Here is a 20,839-nt window from a genome sequence, read left to right on the forward strand (position 1 = left end):
TGCAATTGCAATACACATTGACACTGATACTGGTATTGGGTATAGGCCCAATATTATTCTCATTTACTTGTACGTGAAAGAAAGAAAAAAAAAACAAATGACTGAAGCTGGCAGTGAACAAGGGTCTGCTGGCACCATGAAGTGATGCTGAGGCTGTGGCAATTGCCATCCACTTTAAGTATTCTGCCTTGGCATATTCCCACCCGTAGGAAATCTCCTGTAGATGCTGCATTTCACATATCATATCAAAGCACCTAGCATAAAAATCATAGGTTTTGTCTGTACACAACGGCCTATTCAAATGTACAGTGTGTGATTTTACTAAGGAACAAGATTTCTACAATTGCACACTGTATGCCTGGCTTTAGAGGATATTCAACTATAGCTTAACCACAAAAAAAAGACTCCAATAAGATGTAAAGCTCTTTAAATGTGTTAGCTTTGGATGTGACTCCTGCCTTCACTGTGCTACAGAGACTGTTGCCTTAAGAGACAGATAAGGATCAAAACTATTAAATGTACTTTACTGTACAGCTGTGCAGAAGTGCTTTTCTGACATGGAACAAAACCCACTTTTTTTGATTCAGGGTAGCTAGTGTAACAGTTAGCTACAGTTAGAACAACACGCAAGGGAAAAATTCAGAACAATATTGGAAAGTTGTCCCTCAACTTCCTCTCTCTAGTTCAATAGGCCATCAAGCATATAAATGCTATAAGAATTGCACCTGGCCTTAACATCCTGTACAGAGAAGGATGGAGCCAAAAACATATTTAAATCAAAAAAGTATTTACATTTAACCAGATTAAAGTATCTAAAAGTAAAAGATGAATGTTAAAACAGCTAAAATGAAGTGTAATGCATGATGAGGTGACATATGGGTTGTACTAGTTCACAAGGACACAATAAAACATTGTTTTATTTTATATTTATATAAAACGAGCTGGATGTTTTAACATAAAAACATAAAAAATAAACACTCATAAGTAAAGGTCTAAATAAATATGTAAGGGAAAAAATGTAAATGTAACTTTTTGATGCAAGCTCATTCTGAACAGAATTTGGATTGGTAAGCACTTATTCTCTCTGCATTTTTGGCAGTTATATCACATTCTTACATATTAAATGGACAACAGGACTAAGCAAATATAATGAAAGAGACAGACATTTTTTGCATCTGCCTTAAAATATTAAGTAGAGCAATGAAGTACAATTACTAGGCATTTTCCATTCTTGTTTGTACATTAATAAATTACTGGAGTGCTATTTTAAAACAATGTGTTACTGGCCTGAGAAGATAGGGGTGAGATTGATACAGGGAGTATGTATCAACTGGAAAAGGACAATTCTCCATCAACACTAACAGAGTACTCTAGAAGTAGACACACAGGAGAATTACAGCAGCTGTTTAATGTCTGTGCAGGCCATACTCCTTGCTGCCTTCTGTACAACTGTTTATCTGCTCGATTACCAGTGTTTTGCACTGAGGTATAAGTATAACTGCACAAGGCTACAGCCACTAATGACTGCGTGTTTATCAGCCGCCTTAATCACACTCAAAAACTTGTCTCTGGAGCACTCACTTCTCTCTAAGGACCACCTCAGATGCTAGAGCAGAAAGAACAATGAGAGAATGAGAGGAGAGAGAGAGAGAAAGATAGAGAGACACAGCATGAGAGCGAGAGAGCGAAAAAATGAGCCAGTGAGAGAGGAAATGGGCGTAATTTCCGATCAGTCATTTCCTGCCAATCTGTCTGCAAAAGCCATGTTCAAAGTGGCAGAGAGAGAAACAAAGAAGGGAAAGAGACACGCAGACACCGACACACATAAGAAACTACACAAACAGATGAAATGTTGGCCTAGAGGCAGTGTGTAATGGTGAATGGCCTGCTGCGCTAAACAGACACTAGAAGAAAGAACTGGTGGAGATGTCACTTAAAGGTTGACTGTCTGACATTAAGTGCTCTCTCTACCTTCAATTACTCTAATCTCCGTCAGTGAGAGGAAGTTACCACCACAAATACCACAGAAAAAAAAGAAGAAGAACAAGAAGAAGACAAAAGGGAGCAAAGATGAGTAGCAATTGGATTCAACATGCCTGGGACAGAGAGGGTAAATCATGACAGGGTAATAAAAAAAGCTAGAAGATAATGGGAGATAATGAAATGTTAGTATATTTTGGTCATTAACATCTACACTACATGCATTTAAAAAAGACCAATAATAATGAATCTGTAAACAACAATATTTAATATTAAGTTTAATATTAAAATATAAAACTTAGTAAACAGTAAGTATTTTCAGAAGTAAATATTAATTTGGCCAATTGTGAGCATTGATCAGGGACTCAAAATATGAATTTAATCTAATCAATTTAAATATATTGAGAAAAGTACAAATTTTACAAACCAAGACTTGACCACATGAACCTGATGATCCCAGTACATCATTTTAACCTTTACAAGATACAATTTACCTTTAACAACATACAAGTGTAAGAAGCCAAGAACATAACACAGACAACAAGCTACCAATGAGGGCTTTCCTACTGTTGCCAAAGTTGCTCAAGCCTACCTCTCTGTGTCTGGCACATGTATGGACATCTCAAGTTTAGCACTGCTTCAAATATCTTGAACAAGAACAGATGCCATGCCAGAAAACCAAGATGTACAAGATGTACAAAAATCTGCCATCAATTCTTAATGGTAAGCCCTGTTGCATAGCCATGGGCCCACGGCACTTTGTTCTGTATTCAAATAATTTCTTTTGCTATTAGAATTTTTTTGTCATTTCTTTAGTTGTTGTAAGGCAGTTTGTAGTTGTTGGACTTGTGTCTGAAAATACAACTTAAAATGGCTGGGTGACATGGCCACAAATGTTATCACTATAAAAAAAATTCATATCAGATGACATGGATGCGTATCGCAATAAATATCAAATCATTATTTCTTTTACGTTTAAAGATGGAATATTTTACAAATGTGTCATGGGATAGCGGGAGAAAGTTTCTGCTGTTTTTACCAGCTAGAAAAGCACAGCCTCAATTTTTGTAATTTTCATAATTTAAGACGGAAAACAATAGTTTTAACTGTCTTGTGATAAGTGCTAGGCTCCCTGATGATGAATGCTAAACTGTTTAGTTTCTCAACAACATCAGCTTAATACAAACAACAAACATTAGCTGGCTCAGTACGTCAATGATCGATCACACTGTCTTACTGCCATCACTCCTATCTCATCCATGTCAGAGTTTATCACAGTATTCAAACACAAGTCTGGGTTTTTTGATTCTGTCGTAGTAGTTGGAAAGTGGAAGAACTGCAGCATATTTGACGCTCGCTGTGTAAGAGCTTTAACTGCAGTGTGATTTTCTCGCACTAGACAAACAGAGTCCTCCTTTTAGGTACATTTAAACTGAAATCAGTGCTATTTTGTCTTGTGAGATCTACAATAGCATCAGTTCTTCATGCTGTGATGAAGAAGCTGACAGAGCGCTGCTTCAAGTTAGCCAGCTGATAAAAACAGCTAGACTGGGAAGCTAGCGTTCTCCCATTCTCCTGTGCCAAAGGTTGGGATAGCTACTGAAAAATTAGTAGTTAGCTTCTTTGTAGCTACTTTCTGAACATTTGTAGCTAGCTATAATTTAGCCACTTTTCCAGAAAAAGCAGTTGCTACTTTTTAGCTACTTTCAACATTCTTGTCAGAATGTTTGTGAATCTCCACCTGACACACCAAACAAGCCCAACTGATGTGTGAACAAGACACTGCATTTAACCATGTGCCAGAAAGAAACACACAATTGAAAAGCTGCAAAAAGATCACCAAAAAGTGAGTTTAAGTGTAACCAACAATCAAACTTACACACCCAAATGTATGATATCCAACAAGAATTAAGACTACAGGCAGTCAATCATTCCAGGTTTTTCCTAATAAAAATCAACAAAAATAACTGAATTCAAACCAGAGAATTTTGTGCAGTTTTATCTACTGTGGACATAAAACTGCTCCAATTTAAACATTTCATCAAGATACACCGATCAGGCATAATATTATGACCACCTCCTTGTTTCTATGCTCACTGTCCATTTTATCAGCTCCTCTTACTATATAGGTGCACGTTATAGTTCTACAGTTACAGAGTGTAGTCCATCTGTTTCTCTGCATACTTTGTTGCCCCCTTTTACCCTGTTCTTCGTGGACCCTCAGAGCAGGTACTATTTGGGTGGTGGATCATTCTCAGTACTACAGTAACACTAACGTGGTGGTGGTGGTGGTGGTGGTGTGTTAGTGGGTGTTGCACTGGTCTGAGTGGATCAGATACAGCAGTGCAGCTGGAGTTTTTAAACACCTCAGTCGCTGCTGGACTGAGAATAGTCCACCAACCAAAAGTATCCAGCCAACAGCATCCTGTGGGCAGCATCCTGTGACCACTGATGAAGGACAAGAGGATGGTTTTACATCTACAGGGTGAACCGACAACACAGGTGCATCTAATAGGTTGGACAAGGAGCAGACGCAGTGTTTAAAAACTCCAGATGTACTGCTGTGTCTGTGTTGCGATGGTATGAGTGGATCACACTAACACACCACAGAGTTACTGCAGTGCTGAGAATGATCCACCACCCAAAGACTACCTGCTCTGTGAGGGTCCAAGGGGAACCTGACTACTGAAGAACAGGGTAAAAGAGAGCTATCAAATTGTGCAGAGAAACAGATCTGTACAGTCTGTAACTGTAGAACTATTGCACTATGTAGAACTAAGTGCACCTATGTAGTAAGTGGAGCTGATAAAATGGACAATGAGCGTAGAAACAAGGAAGTGGTCAAAATGTTATGTCTGATCGGTGTATATATATAGTCATTCACATTTAGATCCTTTATTATACTTCAGCAACATCTTAGCCTCAAAATTGTCATCAGTGACTGTGGCTCTGTTTGGGGTGAGAATCAGGCCTAAATAATCTCTGTACTACTGCAGAGCTGCTTCCTTCTCTGGCTTCTCGTTCAAATTCTCCTGCTCCACCTTAAATGCCTCAGGCACCACTTAAGATGAAACGGGACAATTAGAACTGAGAATGAAGAACTTACAGCCAAGATGGTAAAATGGACATAAAATGTCGTGGCTCCCAAGGTGGTTTGATTTTTGCTGAAAGGACAAAACAGCTCTCCTTAACATTTCGTTTACAACCCATGAATTAAGCCTGCTAGTAAGAGGTGACCAGCATGTGGGGTTCGAGCGTGCACGTCTGCTCGAACTGTCCAGGACTGCACAATCGACTGTGCTCCACGGTTCAGGTTTTGCTCTGATTGTCTGAAGCCTGTAGCAAAATTTTAGCGAAAATTTTCGCTATAGCTACACAAAAATTTGTAGGTGTTACAGCTACATTTTATAAAACTGTTGGAGCTACAGCTACTAGCTACTAATATTTGTAGCTAACTACAAAAAGTAGTGCGCTACTTCGCTACTCCCCCATACACACACACACAGCATCTTCAATTTACTTTCTTTTAAAATAGTGCTGTAACTAGCATGAACCCACCTCTTTCCTTTATTTTGTTGCTTGGACAAAATGCACTAAAATATGACCATTGGAGTGCTGTAACACAATGCTGTAGTTGTGAGAAGCAGATGTGATTTAACTATTGTGTCTATTACATCAAACATTTCTTATAGTTTTATTGAAGAAAGTTATATCACGATAATTACTGTTATCATTATATTGGCCCGCCCTACTTACAGCATATAAGCATTTGGTTCTGAAGTTGTAAGATGCCTGCTATTTCAGGCGAGTTCATTAAAATGTAGTCAAGTAGTAGTCGAGTAGTCAAGTGTCTCATCATCCTGTTCTTGCCCTCAATCTTGATGAGCATCAGTCGATTGTGCTAAAAGACAAATGGTATTGACCTCACAAGACGCTGATCATCAACAGACAGGTGGCTTGAAATTTACACCAAGCAGCCAATCTAAAGTCTGTAAGACAAATGCTAAGCTTCTGTTGCTGTACCTAACATTACTAGCCTAATCACACTGTAACTCACAAACCTCACATCATTTGACTGGAAACCAGCAAGTTTTACATTAAATCTGTACAAGTGGAATGAAAAATGAACTTGAATGTGATGAAGCTGAATTTTGTACTGCAGTGAGGTGCTTCTTGTTCACCGTGTTGGCTTTTGACAGATGCAGTGGTTTTTATATGCTTCTATTTTGGAACAAAATGATAAGAAACTCTGACCAAAACATATAGATACAGCTAATTCTGGCTCAACCCTAAAACAACAGTAAGGCCAGGGACAAAATGAAATAATTAAAACAATCAATATTATCATCAATTAGATTTGCAGCACAATCTGTTGCTGTCCAGCAAACTTCCCACCTCAACACAGTTCCTAAAACAGTTTACTCTGAGAACATGAGAGGAAAGCACATCATAGCTGAAAATGTACTTGATACAGGAAAGCCTGGCAAACACTTCAAAACACTTTCACATCGCCAGCTTTTCTTCCATGGTGCAACCAGAGTACATGGTGTACAATTTTGCCCGCTGCAAGAACCTGAGGGAACCTGCAGGTTGCGCAGTGCCACAAACACAAAGCGAATGGGGAGGCAAGCACCGTCAAGCAGGGCTACATAATCTATTGTTTGTTAACTATTATGATAATGGCATTATCCTTTATAATACTGATACTGCATAAAGATGCAAAGTTCCAGGTTATTTTATAGTGTGTTATAAGCAACCTTAGATGTTCTAGATGAGTTTCTGTTAGTGTTATGATGAATGTCTAAAAACATTAATATCTTTGTTCAAAATAATGCAGCTTGATTTTGAACCATGTCACATTAAAACAATAATGTGTCTCATCATCCTGTTCTTGCCCTCAATCTTGATGAGCATCAGTCGATTGTGCTAAAAGACAAAATGGTATTGACCTCACAAGACGCTGATCATCAACAGACAGGTGGCTTGAAATTTACACCAAGCAGCCAGTCTAAAGTCTGTAAGACAAATGCTAAGCTTCTGTTGCTGTACCTAACATTACTAGCCTAATCACACTGTAACTCACAAACCTCACATCATTTAACTGGAAACCAGCAAGTTTTACATTAAATCTGTACAAGTAGAATGAAAAATGAACTTGAATGTGATGAAGCTGAATTTTGTACTGCAGTGAGGTGCTTCTTGTTCACCGTGTTGGCTTTCGACAGATGCAGTGGTTTTTATATGCTTCTATTTTGGAACAAAATGATAAGAAACTCTGACCAAAACATATAGATACAGCTAATTCTGGCTCAACCCTAAAACAACAGTAAGGCCAGGGACAAAATGAAATAATTAAAACAATCAATATTATCATCAATTAGATTTGCAGCACAATCTGTTGCTGTCCAGCAAACTTCCCACCTCAACACAGTTCCTAAAACAGTTTACTCTGAGAACATGAGAGGAAAGCACATCATAGCTGAAAATGTATTTGATACAGGAAAGCCTGGCAAACACTTCAAAACACTTTCATATCGCCAGCTTTTCTTCCATGGTGCAACCAGAGTACATGGTGTACAATTTTGCCCGCTGCAAGAACCTGAGGGAACCTGCAGGTTGTGCAGTGCCACAAACACAAAGCGAATGGGGAGGCAAGCACCGTCAAGCAGGGCTACATAATCTATTGTTTGTTAACTATTATGATAATGGCATTATCCTTTATAATACTGATACTGCACAAAGATGCAAAGTTCCAGGTTATTTTATAGTGTGTTATAAGCAACCTTAGATGTTCTAGATGAGTTTCTGTTAGTGTTATGATGAATGTCTAAAAACATTAATATCTTTGTTCAAAATAATGCAGCTTGATTTTGAACCATGTCACATTAAAACAATAATGTGCTTCATATTATTGCAAAGCACACTGCAATCACTATATGTTACAAAATGGTATTTTGACCATATTATACAGCCCTTAGCAAAACATTGCTTTTATGCCCCCTCTAACACAATTTTTTCATTGCGAGTAAATATTTAGCCCATCTAGGATCTAGGATTTATCTGGGAAAGTTGGTTTTCAAATACTGCAATATTTACCACAAAAATCTAAAATGTGCAATGTGTCCACCCCAACATTCAAAGGTTATTACAGACAGGTTTTTCTCTGGAAAAGAATATAATGAAGGCACTTCGTTTCTGTCCTTCTGTCTGTAGACTGTGTGGTATTTCAATACTGCAAGAGATAAGAAAAGTTCTGAGAGCTAGCCAGGCTAATAAGAATGAGCCTGAAGACAGGTAGAGAGTTTTACAGATTCTGCAGAGGTAGACAGGTAGAGAGTTTTACAGATTCTGCAGAGGTGTGAGAGTGAGAGAGAGAGAGAGAGAGAGAGAGAGAGAGAGAGAGAGAGAGAGAGAGAGAGAGAGAGAGAGAGAGAGAGAGAGAGAGAGAGAGAGAGAGAGAGAGAGAGAGAGAGATATTGTAACTAATGCAGAGTTCACTAGAAACTTGCCGAAGGAAACTCACACTTGTCAGATTCTCACAGACCATTTTTTAAAAAAATTAGCTGTAATAATACCAGTGTGATTGCTTCTCTTAAATCTCTATCAGTTTGTACCAGGGGTTCTGAGCAGGACAGACACTAAAATTCTTCAGTTTATTCCTAAACATTCTAAAAGCAAAACTTCCAATGTTGCTCTCAAGCATTCAGTGTCTTAATATATTAATTTGGAACAAGGGATGTAAATGATTAACTGTTAAATGAGAAATAAATAATTTTGTTTTAAATATGTTATCAGTAAAAAAGTAAAAATGAGTCAAATAAAATTTCATTTCCAATAAACAAAAGGTGGGTTTCTCATTACAGTTGAAGAACAACTTTAAAGTGTACACATGATGTTCTCAGAGAGAAAGTGTGATGCGCAGCGCGTGAAGAAATTACATATGTGTGAAACAATAGAGAAGGATGTGGTGGACGTCAATGGATAGCAATGAGTTATGAAGACAAACTGAATAGCTCAATAGCTCATTACTACATATTCCAGTCATACTCAGAAGCATTTTTGGTTATATAAAACACGTTCTTACTTAGAGTATGTTTAATGTGCTTTCAGGCATTCATATATACACATATGCCTGTCTTGCCCCACAGTACTACGTTACATTGTCCATACAGGGAATGTTATTTATTATCTCGGCACAGAATTCACGCAAAGTTCAGTCACTGTGTACAAGCATAAGTGTGTGTATATCAAGTATTTTATAATGTCTTAAAACATGGCTCAGCCAATCAGATCTCAGAACCAAACCTATCCATTTTGATATGTTCCATCCTTGCGTTTCAAGCTCACCAGTTATCTTTTATCTGTCAACTAAAGACTCAAGCTACAGCCTAATTTTTGCATACAGCTCTGTGCTGTTTACACACCATTAATCTGATCAAATACATGGTAAGCACATTTGTGCAATTATTGCAGACCAGCTAGCTATTTACTATATTCATCATATACCAGTAAAGTCATTTACAGCTTGTGTAATCAATGAACAGTTATGCAATATAACCTACAATAAATATTTAAGTAACTAATGCAACACTGAGGTTAAAATCCCATACTCCACACCTCTGCACACAAGTGACCTAGTAACATATGAGTTTGCAAGACTAATACCTATTGTCTGTCACTCAGTATGAAACAACAATATCTCTGATCTATGCATCTTGGAATTAAATACTTCCACTGTGATGAATTGAAAGGCAATCAAGTACAGGCTGTGCTTCTAATCCAAAGCTGCCAATCTGAGCATAGAAATCACGTAGAAATAGCAATTATTTAACCAAAACCATTTCAAATAAATTTTAAAAACTGTTGTCATAGCACTTTTGTGTAGCATTGGCTTTATAATTGAAATAAATCCATTTCCACCATGCTGATAATAGTTATAAATAATTCAGTATTGGACATGTAATTGCAAATCCCTGCATTTCTGAATCTTCATGGCCAGATGTAACCTGAGAGAGAGCTGAGGCAGGGAGTGTGATACAGAATGACAAGGTGTCAGGATGTGTGAAAGAAAGTTATGTGCAAATGCCTCAGTAGCCTACTTTCTCTCATTTGCAACTGTTTTTCTTCCCATTTTCTGTTTCTCAACCAGATTTACTGAATGCTGGAATACAGCAGAATTATTCCAAGTACCAAAAAGAGACAATTATGCAATTCAGCAGCCGTCACGTAGTGCGTAATGTTTATGTAATCAAATCCAGCCCAAAGAGCAGGGAAACAGCAACAGCTTTTCATATTTTCTGTCATGCTTCATCAGCACCTGCCCTCCATTTTCTCAACTGGTCCTGGAACAATTAACCAAGTTACTGGGCCACTGAAGGTAAAAAAAAACGGATTAAACAAAAGGTACAAGGAAAGGTAAAAGGCATTTTATTCCTATGCAAGGCACAACCAAGGCAATAAATGATGCAAAGTCTCAAGTAACCATGTGTTGTTCCCAATTGTAGTGCAGCATGACAAGACTGCTTCTTACTAACAAATATAATACAGTACACAAATGTTTAATAAATAAATTACTATTTATAGGCTGTATTGTACCAATTTCATTTTTTATTATTTATGCTTTTATAATGAAAACCAATTCATAATAATAAAAAACAAAAATCACTGATAAACAATTATTTCTGTAGCAGAAATTACAAATTACAATAGATTATATATATATATATATATATATATATATATATATATATATATATATATATATATATAGCAATTTACTATGTCCAATTGGCCTGACTGCATGTCTTAGGACTGTGGGGGGAAACCGTAGTACCCGAAGGAAACTCACGCAGACACGAAGAGAACATGGAGACTCCACACAGATAGGACCCTGGTCACCTGGCTGGGGAATCGAACCTAGGTCCTACTTGCTGTGAGGCGACAGTGCTACCCACCATGCCACCTTGCCACCCCTGTTAAATTATAATTATATATAAAATTTAAAGTCCAGTAGAAATGCACAGAAATGCACATGCACAGACATGTATGGCAGAAATCTAGCCCATGGAAAGAGTAGCCTATTATGGGTGGGGGATGGTGGGGAGTGGAGGTGTGGACTACTGAGCTTAAGGTCATTATAGTAATCACTTTGTATTCAAACCAAACAGTCATGGAAAACCAGAGAATGTAGACGAGATCAGCTCTGTTTTTAAAAACATGTCTGAAAAATATGGGAAGTCATTTAAAACATAACCTGTACCTTCATCTATCACTGTTACTCACATCATCCTACACAATGACTCAGAGGCAAGCAGCGAAAACATTTGTTGAGGATTATTGAAGCTAATTATTATTGTCAGTCTTGTTAGTAATATCCATACTGAACATCTGGTATTTAAATTTTCCGAATAAGAAATCAACGGAAAAAAAAAAAAATTGGAAGTAAATTTCTGTCATTTGCAAGTACAGTGGTATAATCACTATGTAACTACATAAGTTAAATCTATCCACCATCTTTTTTATAACCCATAAAAGGCTGTGTGACATTATCAGTAACAGAAGCATTTGAATGTTCATGACAAAATACACTTTAGGATTTAAGCACATCTCCAGAGAGGGTACTTCAACTCACTCCAACATTTTAAATGTGCCTGCATCAGTGGGTGCAGGTTGGAAACCGTATGAATTTTCCTAGTTTCTCTCTAATCCCCCTTAATTCTAACTACTCTGACTACCCTCAGTAATTCTAACTACGCTCATTTCATTTCCAGATCCTCCAACTTGCACACATAGACCTGTGCCAGTGATAGAACCTGTCATTAAAGAAATCGCATAGATAATAATCACAGTAAATGGGTAAAACCACGTTAATTTATTTGCCTTTTATTTAACAATTAAGTTCTAATTCATATGTTATTATTGTGTTTTCTCTCAGGTCTGCCTTAGCATTGGGAACAGTCTACAAATTGCTGTTTGCTAGTTGCTATTATTTTATTCATATTTTTATTAATATTATAATAAGTACATTATGTAACTGTATTTGCAGATGCTCGCAGAAATTTTACACATGATGTCTCAAGAAATATTAGTAGATGTACTTACAGAAGTACTACTACTATTACCACCATTACTACTACGAGTACTACTACTAATTTTTAGACGATTCCTAACTCTGAAGTGGATGCAGGAGGAAGCACAGTCAAAGCATGTGCGTTGAAGCTCTCTGTATTTATTTAGCTTAAGCTGATTGTATGAAAGCTGAAATTTGTTTCTCTTAAGAACCAAAGCCATATTTATCTGAATAGTTTGATGTCTGAAATCTGGCGACGTGGTCTGAAGATGTGCTAAAATGTGAACTGCACCATGGATGACTTTTTGTAGCCATGATATCTGCCTGCAGCCCTGAGCACTTTTATCCAGAGTAGTTTAACAGCTGCCGCAGCTACAACATCATCTATTTTAGGAAAAATGCATGTATAATGCAGAATATAACATCACCCTAATGTTTAAAGGATCCATTAGGTTCACATGTGGGAATCTTAGTAATGGGCTGGTGCTTGCATGAAATAAACCAAAAAATGAGCATGTTCTTTGTTTTTACAATCTGAGGGGCTGCTACCATGATCACAGGCCAATACGCACAGAGTTACTCCAGACCAATAAAATACTCACCAACAATTCAAAGAGAACTATTAGGGTCACTGAAGACAAGGGCTGAAATAATCATCACCACTACCAACAACCATCACAAAGCTTTAAAGGAATACATCAGCATTTTTCAGCCTAATCTCTAAGTATTAAATCTACAGCATACAGTCTATTGTCTTGTGAAAATTAAGCTGTATAATTTGATGAGACTAGTACGCCAGTGGGAGGAATTTGTGGTAAGACATATGTGAGCATAGTTGTGTGGGTGGAGTTTTCACAGGTTCCTTTAGCTTAGTAACACAATCTGTCATGTCTCTAAGTCTGTAACAGTTTCAAATTTGCATTACATGGTTTACTCACAGAATTCAGCAACTGCGCATTGTCTATTAGAAGTAAATTATTTCCCTGTGTAAATGCAAGGAAACGCATCAAAAGACTGCCCAGGGTAATTGACAGCATGGTACGAATGTGGCAGAAAGAGCTTAGGTTGAAAAATGCTGGAATATTCCATTAAAATCAGCATCCTAAAAAATATCTTACAAACTTTTTCCTTCTATCTTCCTCAAGTGTAAGTAGAGGGGCCAAGAAGGTCAGAGGCCAAGTTGAAGCGAATGAGCCATTGAGAGGCACAGTCACGTACTCCGTCAGTCTCCAGTTCAGCCTCTATGTTTAATATAGGAACTTCAAATCCAAGGAGTAATTGCACTGCCTCCAACACAGAGCCCCTTTGAGTGCACACAGATGTGGTCTATCTGTCTGCCACACACACCTACACCTTTGCCAAATCAATCCATGCATGCTTGTGTGTTAATGTTGGCTGTGTTTAGGTGTTTTTCTAAGTGAATGTGCTCGTTCATTTTAGACACTTCAATGCTTGTCTCTGTGCATTTGCAGGAAAGAGTGAGTATGGAGAGAGAAACAGTAAAGTTGAGTAACAGCACATGTTCTACCCAAAGCAGTAACAGTGTAAAACAGGATGTTTTGGGAGCATTACATCATGTCCCATTTGTGTCCAGTGGCAGAACTCTGGAGAGGCAGAGTGAAACGCAAAGGCCCAGCACTCTGTCCAATCAACAGCTGCCACCCACTAAGCCACACCCCCAACACTGCTGAAGACAGACTGCACTTGTTGCTTTGCAAGCTATGGTGCAGCACAAGTCATGTACTTCAAAACAACATCAAAAGAGTGAGGTAACATGTAATATTTTCAATGAGAATCTTGTGCACTTAAAACACTTACCCCACCCTCGCTGCTCAGGTGACTATGCAGAAGTACTTTTACATACTAGAATGTGTTGTATTCTTTCAATATTTTTCTGCATAAAGAGGGAGGTTAGAGAAAATGCCTTAAAATGATTTGCATCAATGTTTATCATATCCTGCTGTTGACACCACTGGTTTCCCATCACGCAGCATTAAAACTGATGTTTTTCTGTACTTCAAAAATGAAAGACTCTAATACACTAAACACTCTTAAAGAAAGCAAAAGGAAGCTCCTGAAATCTGTGAAAATGTTCAAAATATGAGAATGCAAATTTCTGATGGAATGACACTTTTTTTTTAAAAATACGTTTGCATAAATATTCATGCACGGAATTCATCCAATTGGTTTCTATTATAAATGCATTTAAAGTAATTACTTTTTCTGTTAAGTACATTATTAATGTACAATTAATTATTGTCCATGGTAACTGACTGTACGCTACCAATGCAGCAGATTAACACGACTTGTGCCCATTATTACTCATTTCATAGAATGTAACTGTGACAGACATTGCTTTCGTTAATAACTAAGCTCTGGTATTTTTTCCGCACTTAAGCAAGGGTTACGGTACATGAATGATGCTTTCTTGATGGCCACCAAGTCAAACCGTATGAAGAAACAGGCTTCAAATCATGCCTGGGCTGGATACAACATGAATCCAGACAAAACACCACGGCTAGATCTTACAACCACAACAACAGGCCCTTAGAGTACAGGTAACTGTTCTGTAATTAAAAAAAAAAACAAAAAAAACACACTGAATTATGTACTCATTTGCGATTGAGAAAGAAGACAGTAAGAATTCTTTGTTCTCCAAAGAAACCTGGAAGTGCATTTTTTCCTCCAGACACTTATGGTTATGTGTCTCATATCACCACCACATGACATCATTAATTTTTGAACAGAAATAATCCTTTATTGTCATTTACAAATTACTGTCTTTCAGATTGGTCAATTCTTAATCTCTAGCTCATGGCCATGAAAAATGAAAAAAACTAAAAAAGAACAAACAATTTAAAAAAGTCTTGTCAGAAATTCTCATGTTTTATCTGCAACAGTAAACCTTTAGCAAAAAAAATGCTATAATCAAAGCTATAGGTCAGAGTTTTTATACTTTTACGGTACTGACCAAATTACTTCAATATTATGTTGTTTAATACCAAATTTAAATACCTGTGTACTCTGATTTAACTTGTCCCGATAGTGATAACATAGTGGACAGACGTCTCCAAGATTTTGATCATTCCTGTGCATTTCCTGTCCCACTGGCAATCCCGACAGTCCCTACATGTTGTATGTAACAGACTCATTCCAACACACACTGAGTTTGCTGAGTGGTTCTTCACATTGAGCCATTCGTACAGTCACATGTCAAACAACAGCCATGTGTGACATTTTAAATGTATTTAAACAATTCTTCAGTAAGCACAGACCTAAGCAAGACTGGATCAGCATAGTTTTCCCCAAGCCCTTAAATGACACTGACATGGAAATGAGCTCTCCTCTGGACCACAGAAACATCTACAAGGACTTTAATAATCTTTATACTGCTGCAACAGGAGTCTCTATACTGTAGCCTCCTTGGTATATACTCATGTTGGCTTGCACCAGCAAGTAGGGAAAAAATAATTATCTGTTAATAACATTTCACATTAGTAACATTCTGCCAACAAGATGCTCTTCAACAAGACTACAGCTTCAAGTGTCAAGTTCATTCAGTCTTCCTATGTACTCCTAGTAACTACATATGAGATGGCTCATTTTACTTTATCTATGTAATAAGAGTGACACCTATGAACATACAAAACCTAGAAAGAACTGAAAAGGTAAATGGTAGTAGCAGTAAATAGTGGGAAATATGTGGAATCTCTTTGGAATCTATATCCAAGTTTTCAATACTGGGTACAACTAAAGGTGGCCTTCAGTGCTACACCAGAAGTCGCCAACCCTGCTCCTGGAGATCAACCTTCCTGTAGGTTTTACCTGTAACCTTACAGACCTCATTCAACTAATCAAAGACTTATGAAGACATCAAGAGGTTGTTTAGGTGGGTTTAATTAAGGTTGGAGCTAAAGTCTGCAGGAAGGTATATCTCCCTGAGGGTTGGCCATCACTGGCCTACATGGTCATGCAAGAGACATGGAAAAAATAGGGGAAGTAGATTAAAGAGCTAAAAATATATTTGACCGAAGAACAACCAAGAATCACTCTGTTGGGCTTATACCACTAATGCTATTTCAAAATCACCTTCGAACCCTGCCTACTCCCTCATAAGCATCAGAGTACAATTCTTTTTTCATTCACACCTGCAGGAATGTTTCCTTCGTAGCAAAACCAGTGCGAAATAGTGAGAGAATATGAACCACAAACAGACAGAGCCGGAGAGACAGATAAAAGTGTATGGGGAAGAAAGGAATTGGTAGGTTTAAGGCTGACAAGACTAGACTTGCCACTTAGTGCGAGTGTCTGAGTGAGTGAGAGAGTGAGGGTGGAGGGAGAAAGAACAAGAGAAGAAAAGCAGTATAAGCACAGGAAAAAGGAAGTGATAGGGTCCCCCCTTCACACGGTTCAGCTACAATCCACCCAAATGTCAATGTACAAGGAGCACCTCCTCTTCCAAAACCCTTTAAAATTTATTTTATGGCAATCTAGACTACTCCACTGAATCTAAACCCGTCAGCACACAATTACAGAACACTAAAGCCATGTTGACGTTCTAGTTCAGTACTTTAGGATTGTGATTTTTGTCCAGAAACTGACTCATCTTCGTTTGCCTCCCTGCGTTGATATTAGATCTTAAGAAGGCAAATTACTTACTTTTAAGCCAAAATTAAAACACATAAATAAAAACAAAACAGCACCAGTCTAGTTTTTATTGCAGACACCTGTAATACAGTACTCTCCTGTATTGTAAAAAATTAAAATTAGTGTTTACAAAATATCATTCAGGCAGATAAAGAATCCTATGATGTATGTCAGTGACAGATAAGATCATAAGTGCTAAAAAGATCACATTCAAGGCCTACAACAGGGAGGCCTATCGCAGCAAGCTACCTGACTCGATCTCATATTAACGGCTACTGCAATTTCATATTTTACTCAGCGCCAACATTTGAACAGCTTACAGTGTTTTCTTCCTATTTTGTTGTCAGTAAGGCCGTGTAATAACTATATGTAACATAACACGAACGTTACGCGAATGTGCAAGCAAGAGTAACCTACTGTACTCTCTGTAAAGAAAATATAATTGTGCTAAGACCGGTTTCAAACCTACATCAAATACTGTTCTCGCCAATCGAGATAAATGAGGGCTAACTGCTCCCAGCTAACCAAGCAAAGCAGAGCAAAACATTCTGACAGACACCGCACCGGACAGTTCCGCGACACAAAACAGAGAAAACAAAAGCTGCTTAAAGCAATGTTACAGCTCGGGTTGTATTTCGAATTTTTTAAAGTAACTTACCTTTAAAAGGACGTGAAACAAACTGACAGACGCCTGTTAGGATGCCCTGCACGAAAGTTGCCGTGGAAAAAAAAACACACCGTACGCGGAAGTAGACGAAAGTCGCTATGCTAACATAGGTTATGTATATTTCTATTGCACACCGACAATATCACGCGGAATATTCAGAAAATGATTCAGCTGAAGGTAAATATAGGCTGCATATGGGCATGTCTCTGTTTCGAGCTATTTGCAAGACATTTTGCAAACATCACCCGTCTTCCTGTTCGAGTTCGCAGCGAAGAGGAGCTCAGAATTCTGAAACAGAGCAGGCTCTCGGCGGGTTCCGCACAGTGTTACAGCAATTCCGTTCCCCTCCATTTAGCTGCACAAGGCCAAAAGCACAGAAGCTACACGTCTGTGCAACAGTGCTGGTTTGTGAAATAACAAACTGAGGTGAGGATGTGTGTGACTTGTGACGGTGGCCTAAAACGCAGGAAAAGCTTTAACGATACCTTGGCCTGATTACCCAGTACTCTTTTGTCATGTGGGGAAGTCAGTTATCCAAGTATCATGTTTGCAATTGCATTTGAACATACCAATTAAACATGATTTAACCCAACGTAACAAATGTTTCTGTATTTAAAATGGCCACGTAGTTTATTGAACACTCCTGTTTGTTAAATAATTTAATATTCTTGTCAAATTTATCAAATGCAAAATGAATGCTTATTGATTGCCTTTCCAGGGCGATGATCACCTTGTATGTGCAAGGTGTACATTTTGGGCAGTGGAATTGGAGAAACCCAGTTCTAATATTCTCATAGCATCTAAGCTGTGTAAAATAGTGATTACAGACCAAAGTGCTGGAAATACATGAATGAGTAATATAATACAACCCCATTTCCAAAAACGGGGACACTGTGAAAAATGTAAAAGCAAACAAAATGCAATGGTGTGCAAATCATTTAAACCCTCAGTTTCATTGAAAAAAAAAATCTTCAAAGACAACACATCAAATGTTGAAACTGAGAAATGTTATTGTTATTTGAAAAATATATGCCCATTTTGAATTTGACACCAGCAACACGTTCTGAAAAAGTTGGGATGGGGGCAACAAAAGGCTGGTTAAGTTGTGTAATGCTACAACAGGCAGTAACATGATTGGGTATAAAATGAGCATCCCAGAAAGGCTCTGAAGGGTCTTTCAAAAGTAAAGATGAGGAGGGATTCATCACTCTGTGACAGACAGCATGAGTAAATAGTACAACAATTCAATAATAACATTTCTCAACATAAAATAGCAAAGAACGTTTGCTTTTCATCATCTATGGTACATAATATCATTAAAAGATTCAAAGAATCTGGAGAAAACTGTACGCAAAGGACAAAGCCAAAAAACAGTATTTGCTGGCCTTTGGGACTTTGGACAGCACTGCATTAAAAATAGACATGATTCTGTACAGGAAATCACTGCATGGGCTCAGATAACTTCTGAAAAACACTGTCTATGAAAAGTTTGGCGCTGCATCCAAAAATGCAAGTTAACACTCTAGAACGAAAAAGAAGAAATCATATATAAACAGGATCCAGAAACACTGACACCTTCTTTGGGCCCGAGCTCATTTAAAATGGACTGGGAAATGCAAAAGTGTCCTTTGGTCCGATGAATAAACATTTGAAATTCTTTTTGGAAATCATGGACACCTAGCTTGTTATGAGCGCACAGTTCAAAAGCCAGTATTCACAATATAGGAGTGCATTAGTGCACATGGCATGGGTGACTGGCACATCTGTGAAGACACTATTAATGCTGAACAACATATACATGTTTTGGCAGCATATGCTTACTGTCCAGAGGCCGTCTTTTTCAGGGAAGGCCCTGATTATTTCAGCAAGACAATGACAAACCACATTCTGCATGTATTACAACAGCACCCACTGATAGCATTTGGCACATTATGAAATGAAAAATACAACAAACAAAACCTGAACTGTTGAGCAGCTGAAATCATTTATCAAATCAGAATGGAAGAACATTTCACTTTAAAAACTACAGCAATCTGTCTCCACAGTTCCCAAATGCTAACAGAGTGCTGTTAAAAGAAGATGTGATGTAACACAGTGGTAAACATGCTGCCGTCCCAACTTTTCCAGAATGTGTTGTTAGCATCACATTCAAAATGGACATATTTTTTTCAAAAAAACAATTTAAAAAATTTAGTTTCATTTGATATTTTGTCTTTGTACCATTTTCAATGAAATACAGGGCTTAAATGATTTGCATACCATTAAATTTTGTTTTATTTACATTTCGCACAACACTCCAGCTTTTTTGGAAATGGGGTTGTAAATAAAAAAAAACAAAAAAACAGTCAAAACAAATGTTTTAAGTTGGGATTTAAATGGCTGTGAAGCCAGCTACCCAATGATGCTTTGATTAGTGTAATCAACTCATTGCATTACAAAGCACAGTCATTCAAGATTTTTCTTCCTGTTCAAAGTAGAATTTTATGTTTATTTAAGCAGTGACAGTAGATGATATTCTATGAATTAATATTGTTTTTTTGCGATTTCAAAGGGTTTTACTGTCCAGTATACTGGACATTCGAATTAGGTACATGAAATCTGCAAGATTTTGAAAAATTACTGTATTTCCTATCATTGGATAAAAGACCCAAACAAAAATAAACAAAATTTCCTTTGCTTAATAAATGTTGTTTATGAAATACAAACATGTTATTTCTATCTACAAAAAATGTAGCATGCGTAATTCATTATATGGAATTTTACATATAAATCTATGTAATATGTCATACAGCTTATGTAATATTTCATGCCTTATTTTCATCAATGACCTCGATTGTTTCAACCACGTGTACGTTCTAGATATAGTAATGTAAACTAGTGTCTATGCTTTGTGTTAAAAAGTTCATTTATTATTATGATGTGAAACTTATGTAATTGTTTTAATAATTTGAGAGCTGTTCATGCAGAAGTCCAAGTAGTTCCAAGAGTTCAGAAACATTTTTCATACAACTGTACATACAGAGGAATGCACAAAAGCTCAAAATGTCCAGTGTACCAGACACTAAACATAACATATTGTTCTGTTGTTAAGTAGGCAGCAGAACACATTTTTTAAAAAGTTTCTAATATCGAGATTAAGGAGGCTAAAGAAAAAAAACTGACCATGCTGTTCAACAGGGTGTCATTTGCGAGCCAAGAGAGCTGGCTCTTACTGATGAGCTGAGCCAATTGATCTGGATCTGTGAAAGGCACTGAAGTTCCCAATACTACTAAGTACATAATATAGCCAGTGTGCTACATAGGGTTTTGAACCTGTCCACAACAATCATGCAGTCAACGACGAACCCCAGTAGCCTTTTTTCCAGACAAAAAGAACCCCAACTCTTTCTATCTAGGGAAGGGGAACTTATTTTAAATAAAAGCCAGTCATTTTCCTATGGGAAAACCAATATCTTCAGAGATGAGAAAAGGCCGTC

General features: G+C 37.5%; 1 protein-coding gene across 6 annotated transcripts in view; it reads right to left on the bottom strand.

Annotated features, from left to right (window-relative positions):
- Nucleotides 1-17,662, bottom strand: part of arhgef1b (Rho guanine nucleotide exchange factor (GEF) 1b) — a 59,336-nt gene extending 41,674 nt beyond the window's left edge. For 4 of the 6 annotated variants that reach the window (XM_017703983.2, XM_017703982.2, XM_017703981.2 and 1 more), the window contains exon 1: nt 17,355-17,662. The gene's annotated coding sequence lies outside the window, so the exon portion shown is untranslated. The remainder of the gene's footprint in view (nt 1-17,354) is intronic. The other 2 variants (XM_017703984.2, XM_017703980.2) reach the window with 1 other exon arrangement.
- Nucleotides 17,663-20,839: the final 3,177 nt, after the last annotated feature.

The sequence above is a fragment of the Pygocentrus nattereri genome, chromosome 24, assembly GCF_015220715.1.
Source record: "Pygocentrus nattereri isolate fPygNat1 chromosome 24, fPygNat1.pri, whole genome shotgun sequence".
NCBI lineage: Eukaryota > Metazoa > Chordata > Actinopteri > Characiformes > Serrasalmidae > Pygocentrus > Pygocentrus nattereri.